Here is a 20,248-nt window from a genome sequence, read left to right as displayed (position 1 = left end):
AAAATCATTAACACTCATAAACAACAGCTCTTTATTAATAAGACAAAATAAATTCATTTTTCCAAGCCCCTAGGCCAATATATGTGATTTTCAATAGTTGGCCATCAAGTCGAGGCTAGTCATAAAAGTAGTATATATAATGCATTAGGGTTGAGCGCAGGTAAAACCATGTGGTCTGCATATAGCAGTGCGGCCACCTGTTTGCCGGCTAACCTAGGTATCTACCAAGTCCAGGCTCAAATGAGGACATAAACCATTGATATCGAGGATAAAAAGCAAGGGGGCTAAAATACGCCCCTGAAGCTCATCCCGCTTTATTAAGAATTCTGGTGACTTTTTTCACTAATGCCAAATCGAAAAGTGGCTACCAGATCCGTATGTACAGAGTGCAAGAAGTTTACAAGGATAACTCCACCCCTAAATCAAATAACATCAACCATACCCTAGACCTAATTACAGACTCAAAAGCAGTAGATCTGTCCATAAAGGCCAGGTGTAGTGGCCAGCGCTTGACGTTAGCGTATTTGCTCAATATCAAGCTCAGATTTAAACATTGCTCCACTGTGCTGAGACACAAACGGAATCCAAATTGGAATGGAGATAATATATTACTCTCCTCTGTCCAGTCAATAGGGTGTCTATATGCCACTGTTCCTATAATCTTGATTGTACTGTCAATGAGTGATATAGGTCGGTAGCATTAAGGAGAAGTAAGAACACCCTTTTTAAATATGGAGATAATAGGATAAAAGGAGCATAAGGTTTATTGAACACTGCTTTGCTGCCAAATACACTTCTGGTAGGAAGACAAGCAAGGGTGATGATTGCCTCAGTCTATGTTGTAAGGCACGGGCCAAAACTACATTATCTTCTATGTGATATATCGCGGGAAAATGCACAAGCCAATCTGACACCAAAATATTACTGTGTGATAGACGGCTTACTGGAACATTCCTATTTTAAATTATTTTCACCAACTCCCAGAAACGTTTGCTATCTTTCTTGTCATCAGTGAGTTCTAAAGATTCCCAATTTCTCTTATATAAAGCATCCTTCTTCATTTTAAGAGTAGCTTTATAGTTCATCCGAGCAGCTTCGACCTCGAACTGAATTCTCACAATGGAGGTCAAGACGTTCCTCAATCTATGGTTGGCCACTGAATAGCGCTCGTCAAACCAGAGTGGTACTCCATTTTTGTGCCGAATAGGCTTAAGTAGAGTCAGTTTAATGCAATCATTTAAGCTAGCAAAATTAATCAACAAGGCATCTCCATTAACTTCAGTCAGACAGTTAAAAACAGGCCTACATGTGATTTAATTAATGAAAATAAGGTATTGACTTCATTTTTAAGATGTCAAGCAAAGTGAGAAAGATAGGAACATCCAACAAAAACAGAGTAGAGAAAGTCTCCTTTTTTTAGACAGGCGCAAGGGGACTCAGAACCAGAACCCAAACCCTCGGGGACAAGGGAGAAGGAGAGGATTCTATCAGACGAACCAAGGCCAACAACGTCCTTATATGAAGACAAGTAGTCAGAAAACATGGGACTAGAACCTGAAACTAAAGCACCAATAATAAATTTATCAAACAGAAACATGACAAACGAGGAAATCGGACTTTTAGAGAAAGGATTAGGTTTCGCCATAGCAGGACCCCCAGATAAATTCACATTAGAGAGGGACCTACAAAATTTTTTTTTTTTTTTTTTTTTTTTTTTTTTTATTTTTCAAAGGCAGAGGAAGAACAAAATACAAAGATGGAGCAAGGTACAGTATTAACAAAAATAAGACAAAACTGATAAGGCAATAAACAACAGTAACAAAATTCAAAACAAAATTCAAACCAATACATTTCACAATACTGTCACTTTGGATTGTAAACATAATTAAATTAAATCCAATTATCAATAGGAAGCCATAGCTTCCTAGCAAATAGCTTTTTTTTCCGTCCTTTCAATTTATAAACTGCATTATCCATTCGGTAAATATCTAATAGTTTACCTAACCATTGTTCAAATGAAGGTGGATCAGCATCTAACCATCTTGAAGTTATACAAAAGCGGTAGATGGACATTCCAATAAAAAGAAAATACTCTTGATCGACGGATAAACTCTCGGGTGGAAAATATACACCAAAGATAGTGACAGAAGAACTTAGTTTGATATTGACATTCATCAGATTGGTCAAAAACTGTTCTATCTTGTTTTTAAATACAATAAGTTTAGAGCAGCTAAAAAACATATGACATGAATCGGCTGCTAAAATACCGCACCGACTACAATTAATGCCTTTCGTGGCTTTCCATTTAGCAAGTTTGGCGGGCGTGTAATACAGATCCAAAGAAGCCATATAATGTTGACTTTTGAGAGAGCTATTAATTAGTACTGTATTGCTGAACTCGAATGCCCTTGCCAGGTCGATCCCTACTATAGACAGTTTTCTCTCCCACTTCTGAGCTTGTTCAGCCAAATCGTCGGGTAGCCTGTTTATCATCAGCTGATAAATGGTACCGATACGGGCATCCTTCCTACCACTCTCCAAAATTTCATTAGGCACCATGACCTCACTGTAAAGCAAATTTTTCCTAGCCAAAAAACTCCGAATTTGTAAATACTTAAAAAAATCATATCTAAAAAGATCAAATATGTTTTGGAGTTCAGAGAAAGACATTAAGGTCCCAGCTGAATACAATTGCCCAATTGTTTGAATCGATCCCAAACGAAATCCAGAAGTGGGAATGCTTTGAGGTATCCCTGATATTGAAATGTTACAGCGTATAGGTGTATAGAAATTATATTTAGGGATAATCCGTAAAACTTTGTTCATTTGTTTCCAAGCCAGGAAAGCAGAAAGCAAAATCTTAAATTTTGTTTTTTTATAGTAACTCGGCTCCGTAAATATTAATAATGATTGTCGCACATAGTCACCCAAAAGCATTTCGAAAATGGAAGGTGCTTTACTGATTTCATTGACATGGTCATGAAATAATAAAACTTTAATAGTTTTAAGAGTAATGGCCCAATAATATAACCTAAAGTTCGGGAATCCTAACCCGGCCCGCCCTTGCGAGAGGGTACACCACTTGATAGCTCTTCTTGACCGGCGATACCCCCATAAGAATCTAGACAGCATCCTATCTATTTTATTGAAAAGAGACATACTAAAAAGTAAAGGGATAGTACGGAAAAAATAGAGAAACTTAGGAAAAATTAGCATTTTAATGACGTTAGTCCGTCCAAATAGCGATAAATGTAAATTATTTATCCTTTCCAAAGTCCTTTTAGTAGATACAAGTAAAGGATCCAGATTTAGGCCAACAATGTCATCTATTTTAGACGATAAAGTCACACCAAGATATGTAGCAGTAGTGTTAATTGATAAATCCAGGGGCATGCCTATTTTAGAATGTATAATTTGAGTTTTAGAAACATTCAGTTTATAGCCGGAGAATTTGCCAAAATCACAAGCGGCTTCGATTATTTTAGGTAGAGCTGTAGCGGAGTCAGAAGTTACGATGGCCACATCATCGGCGTATGCTAGAACTTTATAGTCTATTTCATGGAGTCGGACAGGAGGAATACCAGGTTCTGTGATTAATCTGTTCAGATAAGGCTCTAAGTAAAGTGCAAATAAAAGTGGAGAACAAGGGCACCCTTGTCTAGTCCCCCTAGTAATAGAGAATGGTCTAGAAATGTCAGTGCCAAGTCTTATTACTCCATTTGCATTAAGATAAAGTGACTGTATAGCTTTAATAAATTGTAATGGGAAGCCCTTCCATTCTAATACCGACCAAAGGAACCCCCAGTCAACTCGATCGAACGCCTTTTCAGCATCGAGCAAGATCACTCCGACTGGAGATTCCTTTGCTTGCGCCCAATCCAACAGAGCGATAACACGTTTGACGTGATCTGTAGTATCCCTATGTTTGATAAACCCGTGTTGTATATGAGAGACCAGACTGGTCATAACATCATTTAGTCTATTGGCAAGAATTTTAGAGTATATCTTGCTGTCTGCCGTAATGAGGGAGATGGGACGATATGATCCTAGTTCCTTTGCATCCTTATTTTTTTTTACAAAAACAACAATAATAGCAGTCGACCAAGAGTCAGGGGGATAATCTTGGAATGCTACATTAAAGATTTTTAATAGTTCTGCCTTCAGTAAGTGCCTAAACGTCCGATAGAATTCAAGGGGAATCTGATCAGACCCCATAGCTTTGCCAGCAGCTAGGCTCAGAATGGCCTCTTCAATCTCTTCCCAACTTATTGGCCTAACAAAAGAGGCCTTATCATCTGTACATAGCGACATTTGATTAGAATTTAAAAGATAGTTGAAAGGATTAAGAGACTTATCGACTTCATTTTTTTCGTCATTGTAAAGTGCTTTATAAAAGCCGTAGAATGCATCTAATATTCCTGCCTTGTTTTCTTTAAGTACCCCGTTTATGTCTTTAATACTTTGTATTTCACTAAGAGAAGATTTTTGGCGTAAGCGCTGCGCTAAGATTTTCCCCGTGCGTTCACTTAATTCGTAACGTTCAGTTTTATGTAATTTGAATTTTACGGTTACTTCTTCAGCCAAATATGATCGGAGGCCAGAGCGTACGATAATTAGTTGATTTTGTGCATCCTCAATATTAGTGTTATTTTTACAGGCAGTAGATAGTTCAAGCTCAGCCAGTCTGACCTTATTTAGCCTATCTTTGAAGTCTTTTTGGTTTCTTTGCCTTCTATAGTTTGCGAAACTAATAGTTTCCCCACGTACAACTGACTTAAAAGAATCCCAAACTACCTGAGGAGAGGCAGAATCATTATTTATAGAAAAATATTCTTTGATAGTTGTAACCATAAACTGAAGATACTCTTCGTCTAGTAGTAAACTCCTCTGAAATGACCAGGATCTGTTGGGGCTTTGACAGTCCATAGGGAATTGAATTTCAACGATAATAGGATTATGATCCGAGATGACCTGTGGTAATACTTCAATACGAATTTGCTCCAAAAAAACAGAGGATACAAAGAAATAATCAAGACGAACAAATTTTTTATGGGGCATAGAGAAAAAAGTGTAACCAGGATCATTATAAAGGAGCTTATTCCATACATCAGTTAGCCCATTACATAGGACCAGATCTCTAAGTGCTTTATAGGCTTGGATCTTACGGCCCATATATCTTTTTCCTAATTTGATATTCCAATCAGCTGGTATATGAATATTAAGGTCACCACACATTATTATCGGCTGTGTCCAAGTAGACAGTTCTGTGTTAATAAGATTAAATAACTCAGCATCATCCAAGTTGGGGCCGTACAAACAACATAAAGTGAACCTAAAGCTCCCAATTTTCAATTCAGCAAGCCCCCATCTCCCCCATTTGTCAGAAGATGTTTTAACACACTTCCCAACTCCCTTTCGCATACAAATAGCAACACCTCTCTTGATACCCGTTTGTTTAGATGCGGTCAAAACTTCTAGCCCTAAATTATTCAAAAGAGAGCGCTTGTCCCAAGAGATATGAGTTTCCTGAACACATAACAAATCAATATTCATGTTTAAAAGGATAGTACGAAACATAGCAATCTTCTTTAGATCATTTAGGCCATTAATATTAATAGTACAAATTTTCAGCCGTTTATGCATTTCGAAAACATTTCAAAAAACAATATAAAATAACGATTAATAGCCTTCGTCACAAATTTTAGGAACTGGCAGTTCCTATGCCTCATATGTTGGGGAGGGTGGGGGGAGGGGGTTCGGGGGTTGGGGTGGGGGTGGGTTCGGGCAGCGGGGGGTGGTGGGGGTGTAAGGCAGAGGTGTTCAATACAATGATGGTTACTAAGGTCGATGTATTTAAGGCTGCGATGGCTGAGATGGCTATAATGTGGATAAAGTATAATTTGGAGGTGCAAATCTTTGTGACGAGGGACCTACAAAATTTTGTACGTGAAATCAAACTTCAGAAATATTTTGAGGGTAAAGATAAACCACCCACTGACAATAAATCTGGACTGAGGCCCAAATCAGTATGGACTCCTTTGAGCTCCATGGTGAATACAAATGTAGAAACGTTTGAAAAGGTAATAACAAGAGGGATGGAAGACATACTGGAACAAAATATTTGGATTAAGAACAATCTTTGATTAGATGAGAAAAAGGCCCTCAAAATTTTGGAAGAATGTGAGGACATCACTATTAAACCAGGGGATAAGGGGCGTAGTATTGTGATACTAGATACCAAGGACTACGAGAGGAGAATCAGTCTCCTTCTCTCCTACCCACATCATTATGTAAAATCAAACATACAACAGTGGCAAGATCAAGGGAAACGCATAAAGAATCTACTCCTCCTGGCAAAAGAGGATGGAGTTATCAATTATGAAGAATATAATTTTCTGTACAACGATACGCCAACCATTCCGGCAATCTACGGTTTGCTGAAGGTCCACAAGAGCATCGACGATCCACCAATGCGGCCGATAGTTTCCAGCATTAATTCCCTAACAGAACCTCTTAGCAAATACGTGGAAAAATGTATCCAACCGTTAGTCACAGAACAACCAGAATATATCAAAGACACCACAGATATGATCAGTAAGGTGGAAAATGTTGAATTCAATCCAGACACTCAATGGTTGGTTACGCTTGATATAGAAGCGCTTTATACCAATATTCCCCAAAATGACACCATAAACATGATCAAAAAGATGCTGCAAAAGGAGCATGTGGAACTTTCAGAACACTCAATATTCATTATTGAATGTGTAGAGTTGATTCTTCAAAACAAAATTGAGTTCTACCTGGAGTAATGCATGATCACTTGTGTCGTCTGTTTTGATTTCAAACTTTTCAATTTTGCAAGCAAGCTGATTGCATAAGAAAATATAATCAATTGTGAAGCAGTTCTTAAATGTGGTTCTCCCTTGGTTGTTTGGGTCTGGGCTTTTTTTAAATACTCAGCTGAATTAAGTTCCTACTCTAGTAAGAAATTATTAAAAATGATTTTGGCGCAAGTTAGGTAATTCCTTTCGCACTGTTTTGTTCCTAAATGATGCAAAGTGAAATTGACTAATGCCATCACTTTTCTCAACTCCATCAATGACCGGATCCAGTTCACTCACACTCTCAGTAGAACTGAAATATCATTCCTTGATGTCCATATCAAATTGATCAACCACAAATTTGTTACCTCCATACACACCAAAGAAACAGATCAGAACAACTATCTACACTATCGTAGTTTTCACCAACCCAGTTTGAAACGTCATTTACCCTATTCTCAACTGCTACGTGCCAAAAGAATTGCCTCAACAGACGAGCTATACATTCAAGACAGTCACAAAATCACTACAAAATTTCAACAACGGGGTTATCCCATAGAACTAACAAAAACTGCAGAAGAGAGAGCAGCGTGTCTTAACAGAGATGACCTACTAAAACCTAAAAATGCGCATCCTGAAGATGAGAACCGTTGCGTTTTCGTATCCAAATTCTCCACACAATCTAAAAAGATCAAGGATGTAATTCGCAAATACTGGCCCATGCTAAATCTGGAGAAAGATTTCAACAATATCTTTGATAAACCACCCATTTTTGCATACCAACGTTCTAAAAATATACAAACTCTTTTAAAACAACCCATTTTACAAAGTGTGATCACCTTCAAGGGCACCATTCCCTGTCACAATTGTGGACATTGTAACAGTATCATACCGGGAAAAATATTATGCCATCCTACCAAAGGTACCCCAATTCATCTTCAAGTTAATGCGACATGCGATTCCACCAATGTCATATACATGCTAAAATGCCTGTGTGGCCTCCCATATGTGGGAAAAACAGAAAGAAAAATTAAAACTAGACTTACAGAGCACCGCAGTAACATCCGCCCGAAGAACTTGAAGTCATGTATAGCATCACATTTTGTCACACAATCTCACAACCCCAGTCAAATCCGTTTCTTAATTCTGGAAGTGGTTAACAAACTACCTCATAAAGACAATAGCAAGTATTTGCTACAACGAGAACTCCACTGGATTTATTTTCTATAAGCCCTTCAACCAAAGGGACTTAATGATAGAATTGAACTCAGTTGTCACCTATGAAGATTGTAATTTTCTATGTATTGATCTCTCTTTCAACTGTGTTTTAGACAGGATCTCTGGTTGACTGTCCCCACTATATGTTAATGTCTGTATACCCTTATTGTAATATTTTCCCTACTGTTTTCCTTGTATTTCCTATTGTTCCTTTATTATTTTTCCCGACATAGAGCACTTTATTCGCTTTTTACATATTCTATTGCCCACTCTCTCCGTTTGGTTCACTTTCTTTTTCTGAAATCTTTGCTCTTCACTCAATTTATTTATTTTTTCACCCGTCTTTCCTTGCTTTCTGGTATTCTCAGTCCTGTTTCTATTACGATCATTTTTTCTTATGGGCGGCCTCGCACATACTCGGTGTCTTCCGGGTTGCGTCTCTGAAACACCGGACCGTTTCTACCTGTTACGCGTTCATTTCTCTTGGTGATGGGTAAGTTACCAATCACATTTTTTTTCCGGGTGGTTTGTTTTTCTGTTTCATGATCACGCATCGTATTTCCTCCTTACACAGGGTGCTTTCAAATCCTCTTAAATTCCACATCCTGGCATTAATATTGTGTATTCACAAACCTTCACGTTTCTCACATTGTTTTACTTGGGATTTTAAGGTTTCTTTTCATCCTGACTTTTAAGTCCGGTCTACCCAACACCAGTTAACACATTTGTCTCGATAATGTTTCCCTCTGGTTGTTGCCTTTTTCCACTTTTCGTAAGCTTTCACTTTCTCGGTTCCGTGCATTCACGTTCCCATATATCAGCAACCTACATTGTGTTTCATTTCTTCTTTTCAGACATATATCCCCCTGAAGAAGTGCTGTTCTAGCACGAAATGCATTGGGGTTTTCCATTTACTTTGAGTTGAACATTTGCCATGTATTGCAATGGATTTACTCTCATTAGAAGCTTAATGAACATATGAAGAAATATGCCATAATTGATATCGTTTGGATTTACATGATATATTTCAACAAATAAAATTTCAATGAAGCATTGAATATTACGCTATTCACTTGAGTTTATATACAGTTACGCACTTTTTGTGCATCCAGAGTGCTCTGGGTCAGTTCTTACCTGTTGTAAGACTTCCTATTTCCTCATTGTTCACTTTCGCACCTTTGGAACCAGAAGGTGTTTTTCCCACGAGCACCTAAAAAAGTTCTACTATTGACTACGTGACCATTTGTTTTTCACTTGGGAGTGCAGCGGTTTTCTTCCAATTTGCAAAGTGAAATCACCTAGAGCATTTTCGCCGGTGATCGGTATGTATATAGAATTTCCTGTATTGTTGTAATCATAGATTTTGTAACCTTTCATTTCCATTGGGCTGATGTATTTAGATATACATTAATTACAAGCAACGAGGTGGTGTTTTCCTTGTCACTTTTTTCTTCCATTAACCATACTTGTAGCATGTTTGAGTTGGTATTTATATTCCTAACAGTTAATTGTTTTGCGTGTTTGACATAAATCGAGATCCCACCTGATGGTCTTCCGTAAAGGTTATTTTTGGTAGCAAGTTGATGGAAACCCGCATAAACTTCCAAGTGTACCGGTTCTGTTGCCCAGGTTTCTTGTAGGCATAGTATATCACCCTCCAGCAAATCATTTATTGCTGTCACTTGTCTGAGGGCTTTTTGGTAGCCCGCCACATTCCAGGAGACGAGTTTGAGACTTTGGTATGTTTTCTGAGTTTGACCTGGTATGCCAGCATTTTCCTCTATCGACAAATTTGTTCTGGACTTTGCTTGAAGATCTCTCGAAAAGTCTGCAGTGCACACTTTTGCGTCAGGTATGGCGAATGGAATTCTGTGTATCACTGTAATTCCCCCTAAAATTCCCCCTCCATTGGATTTTGTGGGGTGCCTCTGCTTTTATTATTCTATGTGCAGTTGCTTCCTCCTGGGTGCTTACAATGATACTTAAATTATTATAGTTCTGATCCGGTTGTTTGTTCAAGGTACCTTTCAATATGCTACGAGGGTGTTGCTTTACTTTCTTAATATCGTTGACCGTGCTTGATGGTTCAAGTAAGGTTTGCGGATATTTTTCTTGCTCAGGTGTCGTGACTGTTATGCCCTAAATTTTGAAAGTTTCTGTTTCCAAGAGCACAGCTTTTGCGATGTGAGGATTTATCCAGGTCACTACCGTGTTTTCCTGGTTGGGATATTCGTCCCTTGGTTCAAAATGAACGCTCTCCATGTCTGCACTTGTTATGTTAGACAAATTTGGAATATGTTGGAGGAGCCTTAATAGGTTACCCCTATTTATGATGTCATGTCTGCCCTTTGATTTATAAGATGGCTGGAAGATGCTTAGTCTTGCGTCTCTTCTATCAGCCAGATAGCAATTGTTGTGAAATACGTTGTTCGGGGATTTGGTTACATCGGACGCTGTCTCACCTGGAAGCTTAGATGTAGCCCCATGAGGTTGGGTATTTCCTTCCCCCATTTTATTTTTGGGGTGTTCATTTAGTATTTTGTCTAAGCAAACGGTTATTATGTCAGTTGAATCCCTCTTTACTACCTCCTCTTGCTCAGGTTTCTTCTGAGTTTCTCTGATGGCCAATTGTTCAACTTTCTTCTGCTTTTCTCTGGTAGCTAATTCAACTGGACTTTTCACTGTCACAGTAGCATTTCTTAATTGTTTATTTGCTTTTATCTGTTTGGAAAAAAACTAGATATGTTTTTTATTTGATGGTCCTGTTTCTGGTTAAATGTTGTTACTGGTTTGTTAGATCCGTGTGTTGGCTGTCTCCAGCTTCTTCTAAGTTGTGTTGTCTTTTCAGCCATTTTTTTATTCTTCATACGTCTAGTCATGTTTAGTTGTGCTGGTTGAGTTAAAGCTCCTTGCTTATTCTCCAAGTTTGAATTATCTATGGCAACTATCAATTGATTGGCCAGTGCTAAGTCTGAGTCTAAGCTTGACTTATTTAGTTCCTCTTTTTTATCGGTGTGCTGAAGCCTTGCTAGCGTATTATTAAGTTTGTTATCGTTGATTACCCTGGTCTTTAAGTCCTCAATAAGGGTAGTCAGGACTTCCTGAATTGTTGCCAGTTTATCGATTGTTGGGCAACAGGCACATTCCGTATTTAATGTGGTCTTGTAGGCCTGTGCTCGCATGATTAGAGAGTTGAGGTCAGCCAATTTTTTGTCAATCCCTGTAATTGCATTTGCCATGATGTTTAGCAGGTCTACTTGAACATCCATCATGTTTGAATGGTAATTTAGTGCCTCCAGAGGGAGTTGTGATGTTTTGAAGAAGATGTCCCATATTGTCCCTGAGTCGGTTGTCGGCGCTGTTTTGGTTGTTAGTGCTAGAGCGTGGGTCTCAATGCTTTGACTCAGATTTGCGCCTTTAGGTGTTTTTTTAATGGTGATGATGTTACAGATTGTATGTTTTTTTTCTAGTACCTTGATATTCTGATCTGCTTCCTCGTGATATGCTTGCGTTGGTGTTTGGTTGAATCAGAATTTTTCCTGGACCTCTATTGGTTGTTGAACCTCAGTGCTAATGAATAGTTCTTGAGTTTTGTGCCAGAGTGAGCTATCAGGCGCCTCTTGTGGACAATCTGCCGCATGCGGAGATTGTTTTATAGACGTAATTAGCTCCAAATCTGTTATAGACCCCCATAAGTTATCTTGTCATTCCATTGGTTCTTGTTGTAACATACACTCGGTTGGACCCTTGGCTATTCTTAGGTCATTTGCGTTGTCGAGGGCATTTATGTTGTATGCTCCATTTGTATCCTTTACTTGTGTGTCCCTGGTTTTCTTCTTTGTTGGTGTGATTGGTGAGGGTAATTGATTATCTCCCTCTTGATTGGTGAGCATTGTCCCTGCTGGATCTTTTAAAAAGTTAGTCTTGCATGGAGCATTATTTGTTCTTGTAAAGATGTGAAATAGTGGTAATATTAATGTTTGCACCTCCCCTCCATTTTTGCTTTATAGTTGTTGGCCGACATTCCTTGTGCTTTTCTATTCCTTTTTGTTGCAGGGCAGGGCTCTCTGTCCCTTCCTGACCTCATATTTTATTATATTTTATTTTATTTAATTGTTGTGTTTATTGTTCTACTTTTCCCCTTTTTTTCGCACAAGGCTACAGACTCAGAGCAAAATCTGGGCACAAGGGAGACGAGGGGGCACTAAGGGTGAGGGAACAAAAAGTGATTGATTAGCTACAGTCCAGCAGCAACTCACGATGTCGCCTTCCAAATGCTCTCTGCCTCACCTTGTGGCCACACTGCCCTTGCTCCACCTTGGCTTGCTACTCTGGACAAAGCCAGCACAGCGTAACACAGTACCTCAAAACGGGGCTAGGCGCCCTGGAGTCACAGGGCTGCAATCCACACCCTTGCTTCAGTTGGTCTTCTTGACCAGCCGCGCAGCTGCTGTAACACCCTTGCCAGGCAGCACACATGCCTTGAAGCCTGGTCTGATCCGGGCAAGGCAGGGCAGGGTGCCGGGAACCAAGAACCGGGGTCCGAGCAGCAATTTCGGCACTTTTCGACAATTGCGGTGTCCTTCCTCACACCGCTTCAGCTTCTGCTTCTGCTTCAGGTAGCTGTAGACAATGGGGGAAAAGCAGCAGCGTTTTTTAATCCACTTTGATCTGCTTTGATCCTCACACTGCTCTCCCACTCTCCCCACCGCTTTTCACGCCCTACCACACTATCCTGCAGCGACCCACAACGCAGGCGGTGTGGTAGGCTGACTTAGTAGCTGACCACGCAACAGGGGGGGGGTCGAGGGTGGCTCTCCACGAACACAGCGCTGGCATCACTCCGTGGGGCACCTCGCGGCACTCATCGGCGGTAAGGCAAGCTCCCAGCGTGGCTCCTTCTGCAACGGCAGAAGCAAAAGCAGACTCCCAGCAGGGCACCTTCAGCAACCACAGCTGTGTCACTCCCCCGCGTGGCCCAGCCGCCGACAGCACAGCACAGCAAGTCTAGCGGGGCAAGCAGAGGCAAGTGGGGGTAGGGGCTCCGGCTCCCAACGATGGCAGATTTCTGCGGCTCTCTGCGTTGACTCTCCGCCACTTCTCCCTCTCTGCTCGTTCTTGTTCCAACAGCGGCTCTCAGGGGGGCCAGTGGGAGTGGGCTGATGCTGCCTACTGGTTCCCAGTACGTTCCTCTGAGGGGACTGCTCCTCTGGGCACCCTGGCACCCTTGAAATCCCACCCGGTATTACCGATTCGGAAAAACCGAATGGCTAATACTGAATGTCTTCACATTCATTCCTATGGGCCTCCAAGCCTATAGAAATGAATGGGTAGGTATTTCTTATTACCGAATCTCAATTACTGATTCGGTAATAAGGAATATTAAGGATTTGGTATTTTTTATCGAATCTTTACCTTCATAGGAAATACTGATTTCTTAATAGCGAATCGGTAAAATTAAGAAATTGGTAATTCTGATTTACCTACATCTGGCCCACAGTTAGCTATTTAGTCTTTGATAACACTGATGCTGAAGATGTCAAATGTTCAAGATTCAATGACAGCAATTTGATAATTGTTATGACTTCAAAGTTGCATTTTTATTGGCACAAAATCCTTGGCCCTCGACTTATTTACCTGTTGACCTTTGATGGATTCGGAAGGGTCTGGAGCGGGTGGCTATCCTCGAGCGTAGTCCAATAATAATTATTTTTTGCATAGTTTTGTTTCTCCATTATTGGATTTTTCATAGATTCACATGCTTGATTTATTTTCTGTCTGTGAAGTGAGTCCTGTGGCACCATGGTATCATAGGCTTTAATGGCAATGGAAAGTCATTTTCATAGCCAATCTATGTCTTTTCTAAAAAAAGGACCAAACTTGAATAATAAACATAAAGGCAATACCACCCTCTAGAAAACTCCAAACAGAGGCTGACTCCATCAGATTTTCTACTGCACATTATGTGAAGGGAGTCTCCCTGAGCTCTCCTCAGTTTTATCTGAATAACTCAACTGCTCTACATCTACAGCGCCTAAGTCTTCTAAGAAAGGCCTGTTCACTTCCTGCAAGTTCTGTGAGAATAAAAGGCCGTATTTTTGAAGATCCACGCAAAAACTGTCTCTGTTGCCTCTACACACAGCAACACAGCATCAGGTAAAGGAGTGCAATATTTGACACAACTTTTCTTCTAAAACATTAAGGGAAGGAGAGGGAAGGCTATTTCTGTGGTTACAGAAGTCTAAATCCAAGAAATCTGGCTCTTCTGAGGAGGACAGCGATTTGTCTGGTGGTCCCTACAAAAGGTAAACAACCTCTGACCATGGGGCTTCTGAAGGGAGTAGAAAGTCTTTGAAGACACACTATTAAGAACCCATGCAAAAGGGGAAATGTAAGCTCATCTCCACAGGGGCGGCCTCCTCCCAACCTGCAAAAATGTTCTCCCTCCTGAGAATCATCGATGTCAAGGACAAAAGAATTCTCTCAGAACACCATAGACAATGACACCAAAGTCAACGCTCGTATCAGCAACAACGATAATGGCGACCATCACCATAGTCTCGTCAACAAATCCACCATCGTCAAGGACTTTGACGACGGAGGCTATCAATGCTCCCATTTCATCCACTTAAGTGATTTCCTCCACTAAGTCACCGTCAACTTCACAAATGCAAAAAAGAACAATTGATGGACAGAATGCAGAACAATGTCATACATTCACCCCAGTACAGAGATCTGGGCCTAAATCCACCATTTATTGGCTCACCATGCGATTCCAGATTGGACCCAGCCATATGCAAATCAGTCTTGACCCAGGGCCCAATGGGAACAGTCCAGCCCGAACTGCCAGGCCAGGTCCTCCCTGGACTGGAAGCAAGCATCCTAGGACCGGTTTCAGGCGTTCAGCCCTCATCAGCCAGTATAGCTTAACTCCAGTGGCATTGAGAGCACAGGACCCATGTCTCTGCATACACGTCCCACTCGGGGTGACAAATGCAAAAAGAACAATTGATGGACAGAATGCAGAACAATGTCATACATACACCCCAATACAGAGATCTGGGCCTAAATCCATTGTTTTTTTGCTATTTGCTCACCATGCCATTCCAGATTGGACTCAGCCATATGCAAATCAGTCTTGACCCAGGGCCTAATCGGAACAGTCCAGCCCGAACTGCCAGGCCAGGTCCTCCCTGGACTGGAAACAAGCATCCTAGGACCGGTTTTGGGCGTTCAGCCCTCATCAGCCAGGATAGCTTGACTCCAGTGGCATGGAGAGCACGGGACCCATTTCTTGGCATACCCGCCCCACTCAGGGTGACAAATGCAAAAATAATAATTGATGGACAGAATGCAGAACAATGTCAACAATGTCATACATTCACCGCATTACAGAGAACTGGCCCTCAACCCATAATGGTTTTGCTCACCATGCCATTCCAGTTTGGACCCAGCCGTATGCAAATCAGTCTTGACCATGCACCCAATGGGAACAGTCCAGCCTGAACTGCCATGCCAGGTCCTCTCTGGACTGGAAACAAGCATCCTAGGACCGGTTTCTGGCTTTCAGCCCCCATCAGCCAGGATAGCTTGATTCCAGTGGCATGGAGAGCACGGGACCCACGGCTGGGTCCTAACAGGGATGGTGTGGTGAGGAAAAGAATGATGGATTTATCCCAGAACCTTGTGACTTGGGGTGAATGTTTGCATTGTCCAGCATTCCGTCCATCAATTGTTTCTTTTGCATATGTCGGCTAAGTGGGAAGGGTATGCCCAGATGTGCGTCCCGTGCTCACCACAACACTGGATTCAAGCTAGCCTGGCAGATGAAGGGTGATGCCCTGAAACTGATCCCAGGATGTTTGTTTACGGTCCAGGGAGGACCTGGCTTGGCAGTTTGGGCTGGACTGTTCCCACAAGGAACAGGGTCAAGACTGATTTGCATATGGCTGCAACCAAACTGGGGTGGTATGGTGAGAAAAAGAATTATGGATTTATATCAGATCCTTGTGACTGTGGGTAAATGTTTTCATTGTCCAGCATTACGTCCATCACTTGTTTCTTTTGCATATCACTGTCAACAAAGACACCGCCAACAGCAGCACCACCGACAGTGACGCCATCAACAATAACACTGATGGCAGCAGCGCCAACCTCAGTACCATCAACAACACCATCAATGGTAGCATCATTGACGACTGTTCAGTCAATGAAGGAACTCTTACCATAAATGCCCCAGTTCACTTTTCTGTTGTCGACAACTTTGTTGACGGAATACAATTAAAAATATCACTTAGACGACCTAAATAGCTGAAGTTACCTCTCCTAGTAAGATGGCATCTTTATTTCCATGGCATTTACTGGATGTGGAAAAGTCGGATGATGATGGGCCGCTTTTGGGATGTGCGTATTCCTTTGGAGCTCCAGGTGGATGAAGAGCAATGCTGCCAATCATATTATGCCCTTCCTAAGCGGTATCATGAACCGTATGAATGTCACCCGCATTCCCAGCCGAGACATGATGAAATGCACATGCCCAGTTCTCTAGTGCAAGATCTACAAGTCATGCTGTAGGATTACAAGAGGAGATTTCCTGATCCCACCACAAGAGCAGCAAACAGTGCCAGCCCAGCCTGCTTTGCCTGCCACACCAACGAATATTCCTCCACTAATAATGCCCAAGATAACACCTGCTTTCCACATCGTACTGCCTCCAAGGGAAGACCACTGATCCTCAGATGAAGAGAGAGAAGGAGAAATCCCTGATTCTTAACAACCACAATAATGAATGGGATTATTACCTGGTCTCTACTCCATTTCCTCTGCCACCCTATCCTGCAGACTCCTGCCCCAGAGGACATCGAGGGCTTTCGTAATCTGATGGACTGAGCTGCCGCCCAATTCCTTCTTCCAACTTCTGTGAAGCAGTCCATCTGCTGTTTGTATGACTTAAAGGAGCAAGCCAGATAAAAGTCTTTAAGAGCCATCCCCATTATAGACTTTACCTGGAGTGAGCAGATAAAATTGTGAGAAATCTGGTGACAGTAGCACCACTACAACCTTGCCTTGACAAAACATATAAGGCCACTGATGATTCTTCACTTGCCTGTACTGTCATCCCAAGTCTAATTCTGTCATCTCTCAAGTGGCACAAAGGCACTCCAAAGATCCTTCTGCACCAATATCAGTGCCACCTGACAAAGAGGGAAGGCGCTTGGACAATATAGAGAAGAGATTCTCCCTCATGTCTGCCATAACCATTTGAGCAGCTAACTCAAAAGCGATCCTGCTGTAATCTGACTGCTTGATGTGGACAGATATAAGCAGCCTGCTTGATTTGAATTCTGAAGACATGAAGGCGGAGGCAAAGAAAGTGTTACTGGAAGGTGAGCACATTACCTCAGAAATTTTTGCCAGTGTTCTCGATATTGCCTCCACAGGCTTTCGTCAGTTTGCCAGAGCAGCAGTCTTAATGAGCCAAGGGTGGCTCAAGGCGACCTCATTTAGACTGGAGGTCCAATCAAAGACACTAGAATGGCCTATAATGGTGACACTTTGTTTGTGAAACATGTCAATGAAGCCTTAATACCCATAAAGGCCAGGTACTGGCTACATATGCTTCTTCAACCCATGTCAGCAGGAATATCTCCAACTACCTCGCTCAATGGAAGGAGATAACAACGGATACGTGGGTGTTGGACTTATTAACCTACAGGCATAGCCTAGAGCTTCTGCAAAGACCAACAAATAGTCCTCCAAAAAGAGTACACCCACCTCATCTTCACTTACTGAGGAAAGAAGCTCTAATAATGCTCGCCAAGGCTGCCATAGAAAGGGTTCCTTGTTCTCAAAAGGGCATTGAATTCTACTCATGTTTTTTCATGATTAGAAAGAAATGAGGAGGGTGGGAAGGGTATGCCCAGATGTGCGTCCCGTGCTCACAACACCACTGGATTCAAGCTAGCCTGGCAGATGAAGGGTGATGCCTTGAAACTGATCCCAGGATGTTTGTTTCCGGTCCAGGGAGGACCTGGCTTGGCAGTTTGGGCTGGACTGTTCCCACAAGGAACAGGGTCAAGACTGATTTGCAATGGCTGCAAACAAACTGGGGTGGTATGGTGAGAAAAGGAATTATGGATTTAAACCAGATCCTTGTGACTGTGGGTAAATGTTTTCATTGTCCAGCATTACGTCCATCAATTGTTTCATTTGCATATCACTGTCAACAAAGACATCGCCAACAGCAGCACCACCGACGCCGTCAACAATAACACTGATGGGAGCAGCGCCAACCTCAGTACCATCAAGAACAACACCTTCAATGGTAGCATCATTGACGACAGTTCAGTCAATGAAGGAACTCTTACCATCAATGCCCCAGTTCACTTTTCTGTTGTCGACAACTTTGTTGACGGAATAAAATTAATAATATCACTTAGACGACCTAAAGAGCTGAAGTTACCTCTCCTAGTAAGATGGCATCTTTATTTCCATTGCAAAAAACACAGTTGATGGACAGAATGTAGAACAATGTCATGCATTCACCCCAGTACAAGGATCTGGGCCTAAATCCATCGTTTTTTGCACTCCACACCACCCTGGGTTAGACACTGGCTATATGCAAATCAGCTCTGACCCTGTGCCTCATGGGAACAGTCCAGTCCGAACTACCAAGCCATGTCTTTCCCAGACCGGAAACAAGCATCCAAGGACCGGTTTCTGGCTATCAGCCTTCATTCAGCCTGGATAGCTTGACTTCAGTGGTGTGGAGAGCCTGGGACTCACGTCTGACCATACCCAGCCCACTCGGGGTGAAAATTGCAAAAAACACAGTTGATGGACAGAATGTAGAACAATGTCATACATTCACCCCAGTACAATGATCTGGGCCTAAATCCATCGTTTTTTTTGCACTCCACACCACCCTGTGTTAGACACTGGCTATATGCAAATCAGCTCTGACCCTGTGCCTCATGGGAACAGTCCAGTCCGAACTACCAAGCCATGTCTTTCCTAGACCGGAATCAAGCCTCCAAGGACCGGTTTCTGGCTATCAGCCTTCATTCAGCCTGGGTAGCTTGACTCCAGTGGTGTGGAGAGCCTGGGACTCACGTCTTAGCATACCCAGCCCACTCGGGGTGAAAATTGCAAAAAACACAGTTGATGGACAGAATGTAGAACAATGTCATACATTCACCCCAGTACAAGGATCTGGGCCTAAATCCATCGTTTTTTTGCACTCCACACCACCCTGGGTTAGACACTGGCTATATGCAAATAAGCTCTGACCCTGTGCCTCATGGGAACAGTCCAGTCCGAACTACCAAGCCATGTTTTTCCCAGACCGGAATCAAGCATCCAAGGACCGGTTTCTGGCTATTAGCCTTCATTCAGCCTGGATAGCTTGACTCCAGTGGTGTGGAGAGCCTGGGACTCACGTCTGAGCATACCCAGCCCACTCGGGTTGAAAATTGCAAAAAACACAGTTGATGGACAGAATGTAGAACAATGTCATACATTCACCCCAGTACAAGGATCTGGGCCTAAATCCATCGTTTTTTTGCACTCCACACCACCCTGGGTTAGACACTGGCTATATGCAAATCAGCTCTGACCCTGTGCCTCATGGGAACAGTCCAGTCCGAAATACCAAGCCATGACTTTCCCAGACCGGAATCAAGCATCCAAGGACCGGTTTCTGGCTATCAGCCTTCATTCAGCCTGGATAGCTTGACTCCAGTGGTGTAGAGAGCCTGGGACTCACGTCTGAGCATACCCAGCCCACTCGGGGTGAAAATTGCAAAAAACAAAGTTGATGGACAGAATGAAGAACAATGTCATACATTCACCCCAGTACAAGGATCTGGGCCTAAATCCATCGTTTTTTTGCACTCCACACCACCCTGGGTTAGACACTGGCTATATGCAAATCAGCTCTGACCCTGTGCCTCATGGGAACAGTCCAGTCCAAACTACCAAGCCATGTCTATCCCAGACCGGAATCAAGCATCCAAGGACCGGTTTCTGGCTATCAGCCTTCATTTAGCCTGGATAGCTTGACTCCAGTGGAGTGGAGAGCCTGGGACTCACGTCTGAGCATACCCAGCCCACTCGGGGTGAAAATTGCAAAAAACACAGTTGATGGACAGAATGTAGAACAATGTCATACATTCACCCCAGTACAAGGATCTGGGCCTAAATTCATCGTT

At 42.2% G+C, this 20,248-nt stretch overlaps 1 long non-coding RNA gene across 1 annotated transcript in view; it reads left to right on the top strand.

Moving 5' to 3' along the window:
* The first annotated feature begins 8,417 nt into the window (after positions 1-8,417).
* Positions 8,418-20,248, top strand: part of LOC144819809 (uncharacterized) — a 312,201-nt gene continuing 300,370 nt past the window's right edge. Inside the window, exon 1 of the long non-coding RNA XR_013607580.1 lies at positions 8,418-8,532. This is a non-coding gene — a long non-coding RNA (uncharacterized LOC144819809). The remainder of the gene's footprint in view (positions 8,533-20,248) is intronic.

Source organism: Lissotriton helveticus, chromosome 2_1 (assembly GCF_964261635.1).
Source record: "Lissotriton helveticus chromosome 2_1, aLisHel1.1, whole genome shotgun sequence".
NCBI lineage: Eukaryota > Metazoa > Chordata > Amphibia > Caudata > Salamandridae > Lissotriton > Lissotriton helveticus.
Note: the sequence above shows the minus strand (reverse complement) of the source record. Positions and strands in the feature narration are given on the sequence as shown.